At 37.7% G+C, this 18,458-nt stretch overlaps 1 pseudogene; it reads right to left on the reverse strand.

Annotated features, from left to right (window-relative positions):
- Window positions 1-1,092: 1,092 nt before the first annotated feature.
- LOC112442399 (large ribosomal subunit protein uL13-like) lies at window positions 1,093-18,182 on the reverse strand (annotated as a pseudogene).
- Window positions 18,183-18,458: the final 276 nt, after the last annotated feature.

Here is an 18,458-nt window from a genome sequence, read left to right on the forward strand (position 1 = left end):
TGCAAACCTATCTCCAGTGCACTCCAAGTTTATCTGCAAATTCTAGACTCTTATTTATTTTAAATACTGTATTGAAAAATAATTGCTAACATTTGTTGAAGGCTCACATGAAGAGCTCTCTTCTAGGTTTTTCTGAGGTCTGTCTTATTTAATTCTGAGGATCATCACATGAGGCATTTTTCACAGACGAGAACTCTGAGTCATAAGAAGGTTAAGCAGCCTCTGTGAACCAGAGCCTGGCTAAATTTCACAGTCTGAGATATTTCTTCCCTGGTAGATGAGCCACAAGATAAGTAGTTATGGAGGAGCTACAAGTCTAAATTCTTAACCAACAGTAAGCTGTTGTGCACATGAAACTACTTTGCAGTCAAGTCAGCATATTTCACAATCACTTCTTTTTTGCTTTCTCTGCAGCATCCACACATGGGCCTGCTTAATGTTAACCTACACATGGAAACATGATTTAACTGCAGCTGAAGTGGTACTTTTTCTCCTGCTCAGTGTTACTGCTTCTGAAGGAAGAAGTAACTTTCTGTGGACTATAATGCACAATTTTTAATACTGTATTATACTTGTATGCTTCAGAGTTCTTAAGAAATTGACAGTGTTCATCTGATCTTTGTCTTGGTACTAGGATAGTGTGTGCAGTAGACTGTAATGCAACGGAACTAGTAACAGAATGAAACTTGAAGTAAAATATGCCTAAACAACCATTCCTCCTTAAATGAGTCATATAATATATTGTATATTATATCAGTCTAGTTTAAATCAAAAGTGCAACTATCAAATATGTTATTTTTAGAGCAACTTTAAGATAAAGGTAGCATGTGACCATATTCAATATTTCTTAGGAATTTGATTGGTAGAAAAATGGCTTCATTTGTAGAAATTATTATGTTTTTATTTATTAAAATTTGATGCCCAGTAATTTCATATTAGTGCTCAATACTGTTCTGAGGTTGGGAAAAGTACCAAATCATTGTTTGGAATCTTAATTGAGGATCTGGATACTAAAAAATTTTCAAATGTATGAGAGCACAATAATGGACATTATTCCTGTATATACATTTTATATTTTATTTATTTATTTTGAGGAATAAACTGTCAATTTTATTGGGCTCAGACTAGAAAACTGTGGGTCTTGAGGACCTCTGTGAATTTGTCAGTTTTCTTCTGTATATTCTTTTCGGCCTGCTTCCATGGCCTCATAAGTTGCTTTTTCTGATGATGGATCGTGGCCTTCTCCTTTCTCTTCTCCTCCAGGGTGACTGTTACCACCTGGTACTTCCAACCAACCTTCATGAGCTGGGTGGCATAGGTAGGCAAACTTCTGTGTAGGCTTTAGACACAAAACCTTGAGGACAACAGCAACCACCATTTGCTTTTTCTTGTCATAGGGTGGCAGGATCCCAGCAAACATCTTGAGGTGGTCCAGGGCATCCTGGCCTTGCTTGGTCTTGTGGAGCAGCATGTCCCCCACGGCTGGGACTCAGAAGTGGTAGGGGCCACGAGAGGGGTTGGTGTTCATTACTTGTGGAGGAAGGCCAGATACTTCAACTTATTCTGTAGAAACTGCCAAAATGTTGATGCCCTCACAGCACACAAACACAGCCTTCTCACTGACCTGGAAGAACCACGACGGCTGCCGGGTGGCTCAGGAGGTGATCTCAGCCATCTAGCACCAGGACCTGCCCTGCTGCCGTCTATAACAGTTGCCTAGGCTGAAACCATTTTTTTTAAGTGATTGAAAATATTCTAAAATTTGGGTATGATAAGTTTAAGAATGCGTTCTGCATGTGACTATCTCCAGCACTATAAATTGAAATTGTGTGGGTCCAAATAAATTAACTAATACGTAAACTTCATGTATTCCTTTCTGTTTCAAAATGCCACACCTAAACTGTTATCCAAAGCCAAAAAAGAGAGTAGTCAAATGAACTGAGAGGAATTATCTGCTTATTTAACTGTTTACACATATAATTTCATGTGTGGAGAAGCTATTTCTGAAAATGTATAGCCATTTTTATCATTTTTTTTTCATCTGATGGTTACTCATAACTAGCTGAGACATTCATGAGAATTTCACTTTAGCAATTATGTTTGTGAGGAAATATATTTACCAGGAAAATTTTTATGTTGTTCAATTATTCATGCATGTTAAGTCTCTTCAGCCGTGTCTGACTCTGTGTTGCCTTATGGACTGTTGTCCTCCAGGCTCCTCTGTCCATGGGATCTCCAGGAAGGGACACTGAAGTGGGTTGTTATGCCCTCCTCCATAATCTTCATCGAGATCTTCCCGACCCAGGCATTGAACCCACATCTTTTATGTCTCCTGCATTGGCAGGAAGGTTATTTATGACTAGCACCACCTGGGAAAGCCCATCCATAGAGCAGATAGGAAGTCAAATAAGTTGTCAGGTACAGAACAAATTCCCACTCAAACCTGACAGTCTCTAACTCCCTGAACTTGGGTAAAGAAGAAAGGGATTGTAAACCTTGAGTAGATACTAAGATCAAGCACACAGGAATATGCATTATATGATTGAATTCTATGTGCTAGACAGTCCCTGTCTCCTCTTAGAAACCTCCCATGCAGAATAATATATTTTATTGTGTCTCTCCTCTTACATCATTGCCGTCTCAGATATTTGCCCAGTTTATTAGCATGAAAACTGGGATTCAGTCACTTAATTTTATCGTATTGCCTTTTCTGTTTAGTCTTGGCTCTGCATTAGCTCTTGCTACTACTAGTTTACTTAACAGGGGGACATGGACTAATCATCAGCAAAAGTGATTGCCTTACATAGCCAGGAGATAAAAAGGTTTTAATCAATACTGATTATTGATTATTTGTAATTGTCATTTAGCCAGGGTAATTCACTGGGCTTTCAATCCTCCTCTGCTAAATATGCATGTGTCAGTATAAGTATACTTAGAAACACATACTAGAACTAACATTATCTATGATAAATATACCTTTCCAGTTTTCAACAAATATTTTTGGGAATGGAACATTGATAAAAAAAAAGGATGAGTTAATCATACTTGTTATTGATCTGTGCATGCCCCCCATCTGGTTTGATCAGTTTCCTTTTCATCTCTCTCCTCACATGTCTCTCGTCTTCTATTGACAATGATCCTAAAAATTTTAATGTATATTTGTTAAAATTGTGTGAATATATTTAAAATTTACATTAACAACATTTAAAAATTTTTTTTGCTGATTAATATGGTTTTAAGATCTATGCTTGGAGAAGGCAATGGCACCCCACTCCAGTACTCTTGCTTGGAAAATCCCATGGATGGAGAAGTCTATGGGGTCGCTAAGAGTTGGACACGACTGAGTGACTTCCTTTTCACTTTGATGCATTGGAGAAGGAAATGGCAACCCACTCCAGTGTTCTTGCCTGGTGAATCCCAGGGATGGGGGAGCCCGGTGGGCTGCCGTCTCTGGGGTTGCACAGAGTCAGACACGACTGAAATGACTTAGCAGCAGCAAGATCTATCCTTGATGCTGCTTTGTCAAACTCTAGTACACTTCTCTCTGCAACATTTTGTTTAAGAACAGCTACTCAGTTCAGTTCAGTTCAGCTCAGTCATCTCCGACTCTTTGCAACCCCATGAACCGCAGCACACCAGGCCTCCCTGTCCATCACCAACTCCCGGAGTCCACCCAAACCCATGTCCAGTGTGTTAGTGATGCCATCCAACCATCTCACCCTCTGTCATCCCCTTCTCCTCCTGCCCTCAACCTTTCCAAGCATCAGGGCCTTTTCAAATGAGTCAGGAGGCCAAAATATTGGAGTTTCACCTTCAACATCAACCCTTCCAATGAACACCCAGGACTGATCTCCTTTAGGATGGGCTGGTTGGATCTCCTTGCAGCCCAACAGACTCTCAGGAGTCTTCTCCAACACCACAGTTCAAAGCATCAATTCTTCTCTGCTCAGCTTTCTTTACAGTCCAACTCTCACATCCATACATGACCACTGGAAAAACCTTAGCCTTGACTAGATGGACCTTTGTTGACAGAGTAATGTCTCTGCCTTTTAATATGCTGTCTAGGTTGGTCATAACTTTCCTTCCAAGGAGTAAGCATCTTTTAATTCATGGCTGCAGTCACCATCTACAGTGATTTTGGAGCCCAGAAAAATAAAGTCAGCCACTGTTTCCACTGTTTCCCCATCTATTTCCCATGAAGTGATGGGACTGGATGCCATGATCTTAGTTTTCTGAATGTTGAGCTTTAAGCCAACTTTTTCACTCTCCTCTTTCACTTTCATCAAGAGGCTCTTTAGTTCTTCTTTAGGCTCTTTAGTTCTTCTTCACTTTCTGCCATAAGGGTGGTGTCATCTGCATATCTGAGGTTATTAATATTTCTCCTGGGAATCTTGACTCCAGCTTGTGCTTCCTCCAGCTCGCATTTCTCATGATGTACTCTGCATATAAGTTAAATAAGCAGGGTGATAATATACAGCATAAGTGCACTACTTTTCCTGTTTGGAACTAGTCTGTTTTTCCATGTCCAGTTCTAACTGTTGCTTCCTGATCTGCATACAGGTTTCTCAAGAGGCAGGTCAGGTAATCTGGTATTCCCATCTATTTCAGAATTTTCCACAGTTTATTGTGATCCACACAGTCAAAGGCTTTGGCATAGTCAATAAAACAGAAGTGAAGTGAAGTTGCTTAGTCGTGTCCGACTCTTTGCGACCCCATGGACTGTAGCCTACCAGGCTCCTCCCTCCATGGGATTCTCCAGGCAAGAGTACTGGAGTGGGTTGCCATTTCCTTCTCCAGGGGATCTTCCTGACCCAGGGATCAAACCCAGGTCTCCCGCATTCCAGACAGATGCTTTAACCTCTGAGCCACCAGGGAAGCCCCAGTAGAGCAGAAACAGATGTTTTTCTGAAACTCTTGCTTTTTTGATGATCCATCGGATGGTGGCAATTTGATCTCTGATTCCTCTGCCTTTTCTAAAACCAGCTTGAACATCTGGAAGTTCACAGTTCGTATATTGCTGAACCCTGGCTTGGAGAATTTTAAGTATCACTTTACTAGCGTGTGAGATGAGTGCAATTGTGCGGTAGTTTGAGCATTCTTTGGCATTGCCTTTCTTAGGGATTGGAATGAAAATTGACCTTTTCTTGTGGCCACTGCTGAGTTTTCCAAACTTGCTGGCATATTGAGTGTAACACTTTCACAGCGTCATCTTTTGAGATTTGAAATAGCTCAACTGGAATTCCATCACCTCCACTAGCTTTGTTCATAGTGACTTCACACTTCACACTTGACTTCACATTCTAGGATATCTGGCTCTAGGTGAGTGATCACACCATCATGATTATCTGGGTGGTGAAGATCTTTTTTGTACAGTTCTTCTGTGTATTCTTGCCACATCTTCTTAATATCTTCTGCTTCTGTTAGGTCCCTACCAATTCTGTTCTTTACTGAGCCCATCTTTGCGTGAAATGTTCCCATAGTATCTCTAATTTTCTTGAAAAGATCTCTAGTCTTTCCCATTCTATTGTTTTCCTCTATTTCTTTGCATTTATTGCTGAGGAAGACTTTCTTATCTCTCCTTGCTATTCTTTGAAATTCTGCATTCAAATGGGTACATCTTTCCTTTTCTCTTTGCTTTTCCCTTCCCTTCTTTTCACAGCTATTTGTAAAGCCTTCTCAGACAGCCACTTTGCTTTTTTGCATTTCTTTTCAATGAGGATGGTCTTGATTCCTGTCTCCTGTACAGTGTCATGAACTGCCATCCATAGTTCATCAGGCACTCTGTCTATCAGATCTAGTCCCTTAAATCTGTTTCTCACTTTCAGTATATAGTCATAAGGCTCAAGTGGTTTTTAACTCTTTTACACATGTTTTAACATCTATGTACTAGATATACAATTTTGGAGAAATTCTTATTTGAAGTTTTGGAGTACCAGAAACTGTTAAGCCTTTGTAATATTTTGATTCCCAGGTCGCTCAGTAGTAAAGAAACCCGCCTTTATAGCAAGAGACATGGGTTCAATCCCTGAGTCGGGAAAATCCCCTGGAGAAGGAAATGGTAACCCACTCCAATATTCTTGCCCACGAAATCTCATGGACAGAGGAGCCTGAGGGCTACAGTCCGTGGGGTAGCAAAAGAGCTGGACACAACTTAGTGACTAAACAACAACACTATTTTGATTCAGTCAAGATTGAGAACTAACAGTAAACTATAATTATACATAAATCCTTGTATCTTAATCCATACTTTTTTTATGTTACAGTGCCTCAACAATCCAATTGAATCAGCTTTCTTTAATATTATTAGCATCCACCAAATGCTAATTATTTTCTAAACATTAGACTTAGTCATACTTTCTACCCAATCTTATATTAGTTACTCTTTTCTCACCTTGAAACTTTACCTCATTTGCTTCTTTCCTCCTCTTGCCTCCTCAGTGCCTGAGACATAGACTTGAATGCAAGCATTTTTTTCCCCCCAATGTTATCTCAGAAAGAAGAACGAGGGAATAGAGAGACTGAAACTGATCAATTGAAGGGAAAAAAGTCATTGAAGAATGCATCCTTGAACAGTTTATCATCAAGAAAAATGGGACTTCATCCTATTATTGACCCTGTATGAAACCATGTAGAATGTGCCACAGAAACACTTTAGGATGATAAGAATATGAGGCAATTATCCAATAACTTCTGTAGCTTACTGGTTATGGGTTTCCTCTAGAGATGTTAGGTATGTTTCCCTCTTCACACACTGTCAGGCTGTTCCTGTGACATTAGACAAGCAGTTGTCTGACATTGAAGAAAACATGTCTCCATTGAGTCTCTTGAGATGAGATACTGGGAGTTTTAAAATGCTGCCCCTCACAGCTGTGGTGGAACTAGATAAGCTAAAGAATGTGTTGTGAAACTCAAGAAGTATCTGCCTTCAACAGGTTTCTCCTCTTCCTATCCTACTCTTTGCTTTTTTTCTTTTCTTCCTGCCTGAACATAAAAAATATGATCCAGGTATACGTATAGATCAAATAATGGGCACGATCCAATTACCTGCCACTAATGGGATCATGATATAACAGGAAAGGCAGAGCAAACCATTTTAATCTGAACTGGTAGTCGAGAATATATGCAAATAGGATAAATGAGAACATTGCATCTATGTTACCCTCGGAGAATCACAGTGCCTTGAAAGGACTTGCCTCTGAGATGTAACTTCAGTAGTGCTTACAAGAAAATCTGTATCAAAAAACTAGTTGTTTCATCATGCATGCATGCATTCTTTTCTTTTTATATGCCTGAAAAAAATTATTCCATTCTTGACCTTATTGCTTTATATGCTTCTGCATTGTCATTCTGTAAAATTTACCTTTTTTAAATTTAAGTAATTATTTGATTAGTGTTTGGCTCCCATAATGGTCTAGGACCACTAGAAAAGAGATCGTATCTGTTTTCACTTACCATTCTTGAATTTCAAGCCCTGACATAGTGCTTGACCCACAGATACATAAACAAAGAAAGCAAAGATAAAATAAAAGAACCAAGAACTCTGTGCTTCAGTGTTCCTTTTACTGTAAATGTGCTGTATGACCTTCGGAAGATCACTTGATATTATAGGTCTCAGTGTTCACATTTGGTCACTAGACTTAGTGATCTAAAATGGATCCTCCAGCTCAATCTTCTATGACTCAAATAATGTGAAGGTAAATTCAGCATTTCAATAAATTGATGATAGCCATTCTTTACTGATGCATCTGTCTTAGGAAAGAAGTGACCATCTTATGTTTACATGACCATAGTAAACATATGTGACCATAATTCACCTCTACATAATTTCAAATCTCTTTCACTCCTACCCTCCACGTATACTGTACTTCTATACAGTAAGTCCTCTACATACAAACCTTCAAGTTGTGAAATTTCAAAGATGCATACATGCATTCCGTCAGCATCAGGTTGCCCTCTGTCTCTTATTGCTAACAATCCTTAGCTCTTCCATCTCCCACCTCCTCTCTCTCCTCTAGGCAGTAATTCTTTTTACCTGTGCACTTGATGCCAGCACCTTTATGCCAGCTGGTGTACCGTGCTACTGTACTTTTCAAGGTACTGTACTGTAAGATTAAAATATTCTCTTTATTTTTGTGTTGGTTTATGTATTATTTGTGTGAAAACTATTTTCAACCTATTATTTACTGCTTTAAACAGTACACTATAGTACTTTATAGCCAATTGTGTTAGCTGGGTACCTGGGCTAACTTTGTTGGACTTACGAACAAATTAGACTTACAAATGTACTCTTAGAATGGTACTCATTTGTATGTGGGGGACTTAATGTATATATGTGTGCTCAGTGGCTTCAGTCATATCTGACTCTTTGTGACCCTATGGCCTATAGCCTGCCAGGCTCCTATGTCCATCAGATTCTCCAGGCAAGACTAATGAAGGGTTGCCATGCCCTCCTCCAGAGGATCTTCCTGACCCAGGGATCGAACATGTGTCTCCTGCAACTTCTGCATTGCTGGCAGATCCTCTAGCACTGAGAAACTTTTTTTTTTTTTTGAAGGTCAGAACAGCATGAATATGATCACACTTTCATTTTTAAAAAAAGCTGTCAGTCTTAGAGCCCCAAGCCTCCACCAAGTGGATACCTAATCAGAATATATTTAGAGCCAGAGTATCTTTTGTTCTTTATATTTTAAAGAAACTGCATTAAAAGGAAAAAAAAAAAAAAAAGATGTCGGATTGCCATGTTAAATATAAATCAGTAATATCAGAGTTGAGATATAATGTCTGGTCAACTCCTCTTTGTTTGGCAGAGCCATGGAGCCCCAGATCCATGTCAGCATCCTCTAGGAAAGTTAGAGAAAAAACAGACTTTCTGATAAATTCACTACCAAACATAGACTATCAATGGGATGCTTTTAAAAGCTAAATCCTCAGCAGTAGAAAGTGACAAGATACTGATCAGAAGAGGCTTCCTTCATGAATTCAGGCCTCTGGCTCCTCTACTGTATATCCATTTACATAGAAAAAGAGGCCACACATCCATAGTGAATGTATATTAGCATATAGAGAAGGAAGGACATATCCATAGAGGGTGTGAATTCACAACTAGAGAAGAAAGAACACTCTGACAAAAAGCATCTAGTGAGCTAAACATATGGCTTCAAACTTTCTGAGTTGTCAGCAGAATACACTGTCCCGTAGTGAAAATTATGTGAGCCTTTCCCCCTAGAAATCACTCCATAAAAATTTAACTCTGTACCATTTCAAATTCATCTGAGGAAAAGAAATAAAGTACCCTTAAATCAAAGAGATTTATGTATTCCAATAAAGATGCAAGATTTTGTTTTGATAGGAATAATGCAAGAACCAACAAATTAAATGCTCTTGAGGAATGATTATGACTATAGGAGTTATTTTGTTTTTATCAGGATTGAATAGATGTAACTTGTCTCTTACAGTTGTACAGATTGCTGTGGTATTGATAAATGGCTTATGAGAAATGGTGTTGAATTGGGAGGAAAGTTTAATTTACTTTTAATTTGATTTCATAAACCTGACTTTACATCTTGAGTTGTAGTTATTTATTATTTACCAGCCATGATACAAAGTAACCTGCCACCAGGGACAGGGACATCAATAACGCCCCTTATGAAGATCACTGTCATTGGAAGGAATGGCATACATTCCACTCGGATGTCAGTGATGAGTAAATTTGAAAATTGCCTCTGATCTCTCAGGGAGTTTCAGCTTTTACACACTTATGCTTCCTAAGGGTCCTTCTCTGCACTTGGCATTCACTAAAGTGCCACAGAGGCAGAATGGACTGATCAAGTGATCTGGAGGCCAGTCAAGATAAATTAGATGCTTAATTTATATACCAGGCATTGCAGACAGACTAATTACTAAGAGACAGTTTGATAAAGTAATGTAAGACTCTGCACATATTAGGCAGAGCTTGCTTCCATGAAATTATTGCTGATATATTTGCTCTGCGATTTGAGATTTTGCATGCACAATTGTGCAGTGAGCACTATGAAACACATTCTATAAAAATATTAAAACTGTGCTATCTGCCAAACTTTTCTAATTTTATACTGCCCACAAGAGAGGATTTTCCTTTGCTTTGTAACTTTTTTTTTTTTAATATTCATTGAGATGGATGTGAAATAGTTAAACAAGATGTCTAAAGATATAGTAGCTGAGAAAGATTATGAAAATAAAATCATAAAAAGATAGAATCAATCACTAAAAAGTGGGGAAATAGGCCTCTTGAAAAATAATGCTAGAATTAAAGTTCTTGTCTCGTCTTAAAAATTCATAGACTATACTAGATTTTGGGCTCCCCACATGGCTCAGTGGTAAGGAATAGCCAGCCAATGCATAAGACACACGTTTAATCCCTGGATCACAAAGATCCCCTAGAGAATGAAATGGCAACCCACTCCAGTATTCTTGTGTGGGAAATTCCATGAACAAAGGAGCCTGGTGGGCTGCAGTACATGGCTTTGCAAAGAGTCGGACATGACTTAAGGGCTAAACAACAACAACACTAGTGTTTAGAGAGACAGAGTGCAAAACAAGAGGTAAGAGCTCAGTTATAGAGAAAGAAGTTTTGGGAGGCAACTGGTGTTATATTGCGAAAACACAGGAATAAAGACTGTATTCCAGACCTTTCTGTTTGTGTACAGTGGAATAGGGGCAATCAATAGTTCATGTTCTTGGAAAAACTTTAAGCATTGCAATTGAAATGTAAGCTTAACTTAGTTGCCTAAGGGGAAATGAGGAGTTGAGGTCACTTAACTTAAATACTGGTCATAGCAAACACCCTCTTCCAACAACAAAAGAGAAGACTGCACAAGGACATCACCAGATGGTCAACACCAAATCAGACTAATTATATTCCTTGCAGCCAAAGATGGAGAAGCTCTATAAAGTCAGCAAAAACAAGACCAGGAGGTGACTGTGACTCAGATCATGAACTCCTTATGGCCAAATTCAGACTTAAATTGAAGAAAGTAGGAAAAACCACTAGACCATTTAGATTTGACCTAAATCTAATCCATTATGATTATACAGTGGAAGTGATAAATAGATTTTAGGGACTAGATCTGATAGACAGAGTGCCTAATGAACTATCGACAGAGGTTCATAACATTGTACAGGAGACAAGGTCCATTCCCAAGAAAAAGAACTGCAAAAAAGCAAACTGGCTGTCTGAGGAGACCTTACAAATAGCTGTGAAAAGATAGAAGCAAAGGCAAAGGAGAAAAGGAAAGATATATACCCATTTGAATGCAGAGTTCTGAAGAATAACAAGGAGAGATAAGAAAGCCTTCCTCAGTGATCAGTGCAAAGATAGAGGAAAACAATAGAATGGGAAAGACAAGAGATCTTTTCAAGAAATTAGAGCTACCAAGGGAACATTTCATGCAAAGATGGGTTCAATAAAGAACAGAAAATATATGGACCTAACAGAAGCAGAAGATATTAAGAAGAGGTGGCAAGAATACACAGAAGAACTGTACAAAAAAGATCTTCATGACCCAGATAATCACAGTGGTGTGATCACTCACCTAGAGCCAGACATCCTGGAATGTGAAGTCAAATGTGCCTAAGGAAACATCACTATAAACAAAGCTAGTGTAGGTGATGGAATTCCAGTTGAGCTATTTCAAATCTCAAAAGATGACACTGTGAAAGTGCTACACTCAATATGCCAGCAAGTTTGGAAGACTCAGTAGTGGCCACAGGACTGAAAAAGATCAGATTTCATCCAATCCCAAAGAAAGGCAGTGCCAAAGAATGCTCAAACTACCACACAATTGCACTCATCTCACACACTAGTAAACTAATGCTCAAAATTCTCCAAGCCAGGCTTCAGCAAAACGTGAACTATGAACTTCCAGATGTTCAAGCTGGTTTTAGAAAAGGCAGAGGAACCAGAGATCAAATTGACAACATCTGCTGGATCATTGGAAAAGCAAGAGAGTTCCAGAAAAAACATCTATTTCTGCTTTATTGACTATACCAAAGCCTTTGACTGTGTGGATAACAATAAACCCTGGAAAATTCTGAAAGAAATGGGAATATCAGACCACCTGACCTGCCTCTTGTGAAATCTATACGCAGGTCAGGAAGCAACAGTTAGAACTGGACATGAACAACAAACTGGTTCCAAATAAGAAAAGGAGTATGTCAAGGCTAGATACTGTCCCCCTGCTTATTTAACTTCTATGCAGAGTACATCATGAGAAACACTGGACTGGAAGAAGCACAAGCTGGAATCAAGATTGCCAGGAGAAATATCAATAACTTCAGATATGCAGATGACACCACCCTTATGGCAGAAAGTGAAGAAAAACTAAAGAGCCTCTTGATGAAAGTGAAAGAGGAGAGTGAAAATGTTGGCTTAAATCTCAACATTCAGAAAACTAAGATAATGGCATCTGGTCCCATCACTTCATGACAAATAGACAGGGAAACAGTGGAAACAGTGACAGACTTTATTTTTCTGGGCTCCAAGATCATTGCAGATGGTGACTGAAGCCATGAATTAAAAGATGCTTACTCCTTTAAAGAAAAGTTATTACCAACCTAGGCAGCATGTTAAAAAGCAGAGACATTACTTTGCCAACAAAGGTCCGTCTAGTCAAGGCTATGGTTTTTCCACTAGTCATGTATGGATGTGAGAGTTGGACTATAAAGAATGCTTAGCAGTGAAGCATTGATGCTTTTGAACTGTGGTGTTGGAGAAGACTCTTGAGAGTCCCTTGGACTGCAAGGAGAATCAACCAGTCTATCTTAAAGGAGATTAGTCCTGAGTATTCATTGGAAGGACTGATGTTGAAGCTGAAACTCCAATACTTTGGCCACCTGATGGGAAAAGCTGACTCATTTGAAAAGACTCTGATGTGGGGAAAGATTGAAGGTGGAAGGAGAAGGGGACGACAGAGGATAAGATGGTTGGATGGCATCACTGACTCAATGGCCATGACTTTGAGTGAACTCCAGGAGTTGGTGATGGACAGGGAGGCCTGGCATGCTTCAGTTCATGGGGTCCCAAAGAGTCAGACATGACTGAGCCACTAAACTGAACTGAACTGAACTTAAATACTGACTTTAAAAAATGCCACTCTAAAATCAAGGGTGTGAGGCACAGTATAGTTGGGGGAGAGAAGAGTATCAGGTTGGTAAAGAGAAGTTCAAAGGTCTACACAGAGAACAGAAAGAGTGTTTGTAATTACAGGTTGTTACATAATGTTTTTAAAAATTCCCTAATATGGGATGTTACCATCAGAATCACAGTGGGTATTAGTGTTAACATTGTGCTATGAAAGAAATCTCTTGATTTATCTCTAGAGAAGAATATTTAAAATGAACCAACAAAACATGTCTAGAAGGTCATTGTAGTCAATGCACTAGGGACAGAATTTCTCAGTTAGATACCCAGTGCCTATAGCCAATAGGAAAATAAACCTAAATGAAGTTACTCAGATTGTCTCATAGGTTTTACTGCACATGTTGTGGCTACTTCAAGTGAATGGTACCTGACATCTAGTACCTAAGTAATTGTATACATTTGCTCCTTAGGTTTTAAAAGATACTTCCATGCTTGCCTGAACCTCTTAGAGTAAGAAACTTATTCTTTTTTAACTTTGAGTTGAAGGCTGCCTTGGAGCTCCATGGAAGTTTTGAAGTTAAATGTCTCAAAGCAGTTTTCTTTAGAGTTTCGGAAGAAAATTCAAATTAACAATGTCCAATTTCTCAGGGTGGAGAATGCATTAAATCCCTGAACACTCCAATTAAGCTCTGAAAACTTCCTGTTCACTCCATGATTTGCCTTTATAAGATTCTGGAGTATCTGATATCTCCCCCTTGCTGTGTAAACTGATCAAGAAAATAAGTATGTCCACAGACAAATGATTTTATGTCCCTGGACTCTGTGACATTTGGCATACCAATGAAGTTTCCTTGACAATGTGTCATGTGTTCAAGTCTCTCCTTCCTCTATGACTTGTATCAGCATAAACCCACTTTAAAAACAACAACAAAATCCTACATTTAAATTCCTTTCTGGGTCAGAGGCCACTGATTACATGCTGGGAGGCATATAGCCTTCTCAATAAAAATATAAGGTCTGTAGGGTTCAGAATCAGACATTCCTGGTTCGAATCCCAGTACTGTATTTTGAACAATATAATCTTACACGTATTATTTTTTAAATGTCAGATTTTCATTTTGTTAAATTATTTCTTTTTTTGGTAAAATGGCAATGATAATTCTTACATCATTGGACTATAAGGGAAACTAAATGACATAATGTATGCAAAATTATTAAGAATATGCTTGATGCATAATTAGAATTCAGCAAGTTTACAGATTCTATATACTTCTCACCAAAACTATTTTTTTTCCAGGAACATATATGGTTTATATTTAAAGTAAAATAGAGAGTGGGTTCTCTACAATCTCAAATGCACAATGTTCTTGTTTACACAGAGTTTTCCATTTCTGTTTACCAGAACAACAGCTAGAGATGGTATTCCTGGGATATTTTACCTTGCATTTGACACAGTCTTTAACTTAGTAATATCATCTTTGTCTTTATGTCCAAGACATTCTCTCCATCCATGTATAACTCAGGTAGGACACCTAAACTTCCCTTCCCTTGCTTCTTTATCTATGTAAAGAAGGTGGTAGCAAGATTTGCCCCCCAATACTACTATTCTATGACTTTTAGTTACCAAACTTAAAAATGCCTTAGTTTTTCAAATAAAAATTAACTTTAATATGCTGTTTTGTCTACTAAAGTATCTTTATCCTTAATGTGTTTCCAAGTTGGATCTCGAGCCTAATGACATAGAAATGACTAATTCCTCTAGAATAAGAAAGCAATCAGTAGATTAAATATTCCTCTGCCTGTATTCCAAACTCAAAATTGCTTGTTGGATGTAAGAATTGAATGATGGTATGATTACAATCTACAGTACATTTATTCATTCATTCAAAACTTATATGAGTGCCTATTATGTGCCAGATACTATGGTAATGCTAATAAATATGTATATATAATATATATGTACACACATATATACATGTGTTTGTATATATAATTATAAGTGTACATATATATTTCTTTATAGTTCATAAAGTGCTTTTGATTGAGATTATCTCATTTAATATTTATAATAATTCAATGGGGAAGGGGAATGATCCCCAATTTTAAGATAAAGAAACTAATTATCGGAGAGGGCAAGTAATTTTCCTAGCATTCTATAATTAAGTAATAGACAGAAATTGGATGTAATCTGTTAACACTTTATGTTGTTTCTGATTAAACTACACTTATTTTAGGACTTTTCTTTGTTTATATGTTTGTCGAATAAACTACATAGTCAGAAAAACCTAGCTCAGTGCACGTATATTTCCACAAGTAAACTTTAGGATATATAATGTACTATTTTCTGTGTCAGCCTTAGACACACTGTACTTCTGGCTGGTGAGCTAATGTGTAGTAAATCCATGTGGTATGCAGAGTTGGAAGGTCCTGTGGAAATACTTGGTTTCTTTTTAGCTAATATGTAATGATTTTAGGTTGTCTGACTAATGAAGCACAGAATGCACTATTTCTCTCTAAATGGTGCTATTTCAACACTCAGCCTGGAACTTTATCAGAAATGCAAATTTAGACACAAAGCTGTCTATGCATCTGCTCGGTTGCATAGCCTCTGTGAATGTTTTTTCATTCTTTTCTATTGGCAAACCTGAAGATTTGAGAACCAAAAAATATGGTCAAGATCACATATTAATAAATGATGGACTGGGACTCAAATTTATTTCTTCTTGGTTTCTTAATCATCACTCCTCTCCCATACAGTGATCTCATTGATTATCATCTCATTACAGAGAAGAGAGAACTTTCTTCATCTCTGATGCCTCAGTGCCGGGTGTACAGTCAGTGCCTAATAAATAGGTGTTGACTTGTCTGTATGGATGGACTTTTCTTTCTAGCATCATATACCGGTATACTACTATATTTCCTGGGGCCAAAGCTTTTGAACTGGATGAGTTTGTGATGGTTGTCATATCATGCTACACTGGATGGACTTTAAAAGCCTGTTTATAGCAGACTAATCCAGTGAGTGATCGTTCTGTGCTTAAAACTGTCTCACTGAACTCACAGCATCTGATGTAGCCTGTTCCATTTTCTGGTGTGCCTGCACCCACATGCATACATACATGCCTAAAGGGTGTTGTTTTTAACATTATGAATTGAAATCTGTCCCTTAAAATTTATCTTCTTTTTCCTAAATCTTATGTTGGAAGAAACATGCAGTTTAATCATTACAATATATATCTCTCTCCTATATTGAAGAATTTTCAAGTTGAAATCATTTAAATACAGGGCCATAGAGGTACTTTTTTTTTTTTCCTAAAAATATCTTCCTTTCACCCTCATGAGTACAAGTAACGTCAAGACCAAGGACTAATCTACTGTACACTATCTCCCATGAAATTTAAATTCAAATGGAAAAAAAAAGATGATTAAAGACATGATGAATAATGAAATAATGCATTATGTAATTGCTAATAAAAATTGGTAAATATTTAAAGGTACAATTACCTAGGATTTTTCTCAGCCAAAAGAATATTACAATGGATTTTCTGTACTTGCAAATTTATTACAATACTATTCATTATAGAAATTATCTTTTAAAGTTCAAAAGATTTTCTCTATAAATATATTCTATTATATATGAAGTTCAAATATTTATTTAAATTATATATATATATATGAATGATTGATGTATGGGCTTCCCCAGTGACTCAGCAGTAAAGAATCTGCCTGCAATGAGGAGACACGGGTTCGATTCCTGGTTTAGGAAGATTCCCTCAAGGAGAGCACAACTCACTCCAGTATTCTTGCCTGGAGCCGTGTTTGAAAGTGAAAATGAAAGTCGCTCAGTCCTGTCCGACTATTTGGTGACCCCACGGACTATACAGTCCATGGAGTTCTCCAGGCCAGGATACTGGACTGGGTAGCCTTTCAATTTCCCTTCTCCAGGGGAATCTTCCCAACCCAGGAATTGAACCAAGTTCTTCCTCATTGCAGGTGGATTCTTTACCAGCTGAGCCATAAGGGAAGCCCAAGAATACTGGAGTGGGTAGCCCATCCCTCTCCAGCAGAACTTGCTAGTTTTAGCAGACATTTGGTCCTGTCCAAAAAGATCCATGGAGACATATGATCCACACCAAAAGGTCCTTGGTTGTTTGTCCTATCCAAAACTACTTGGCATGGACCAAATGTGCTCGTGTACTTTTTGGATAGGGCCCAATTTCAACTATCTTTTAGTGTGAACTGAATTTTTTATTGATCGGGTGTCTTATGGACCAAATATCTATGGATATTTTGGGCACAACTAAATGTCCTTCAAAGTACAGCCATACCAAAATTATTGGTCATCCCTTGAATGAAGCAGGCCAAGTATACCTTATTTAGTTTTGACTTTTTTTTTTTTTTTACTTCGAGTCACTATAAACTAAAAATTTCATGCATCAGCTCTTATACCTACCAGTTTATTTTCTAATTTACTAGTTGGTATGAATCATTTTAACACTTTTGAGATCTTTGAGCATATGCTCTGTAAAATTGTAATATTATTACCTCTCTGATTAATTCTGTGTTATTTTCACACAGAATATTTTCTCTAGTCTAAATGCAAGTATATTATGAATTAAAATGATTAACTATTACTATTAGGATTAATCATTTTCATCATAGCTTGAGTAATGGATGAGTCTGATTCTCTACTGGAAACAAAAAGATTGAAGAAGAGGTTTTATAAATTTTTTTTTTTTTTTTTTAGTACATTTCATTTGTGAGATCTGTACTCTTGTTTCTACTTTCAAATAAGTGAACGCAGAGAAGACAGCAAATTTTATTAAGGCTATATAGATCATATATAAATGACACAGCCAAAATTTGAATTTAAACTTAACTGTATTCAAATCCATCCTATCAATCATTACTCTGTACTTCTGCTCTCAAATCTCTTTGGAAGTGAGGCCAAGAGTCTCACATTGCCCTGCACAGGCTTATCCTCTCTTATGTGGGCTCCATACATCATATTTCTTTCTTCTTCCACAGCCTGTTCCCAAGCAAACATGGGAAGCATTCTCCCCATGCTCCATCTGGAGACTCAAACTCACTCTACAATTTTGTTCTCTCTCTTTCACTCATTTGTGCATTATCTGTCCCAAGTTTACCACTATGGCTCATATACATTAGCTGTTGAGAAACATATAGCTAGGATAAACATATTCTTCAGATATATTTTTACTATCTGTTGTTCTTCAAATTATCTATTTTAAATAAATGCTGAAGATGTTTTAAATTATGACCTGAAACCTGCGAGAGCAGCTCCTCAGTTCTGAACGACTGAAAGAAAACAAAACAACAC

Source organism: Bos taurus, chromosome 18 (assembly GCF_002263795.3).
Source record: "Bos taurus isolate L1 Dominette 01449 registration number 42190680 breed Hereford chromosome 18, ARS-UCD2.0, whole genome shotgun sequence".
Classification (NCBI taxonomy): domain Eukaryota; kingdom Metazoa; phylum Chordata; class Mammalia; order Artiodactyla; family Bovidae; genus Bos; species Bos taurus.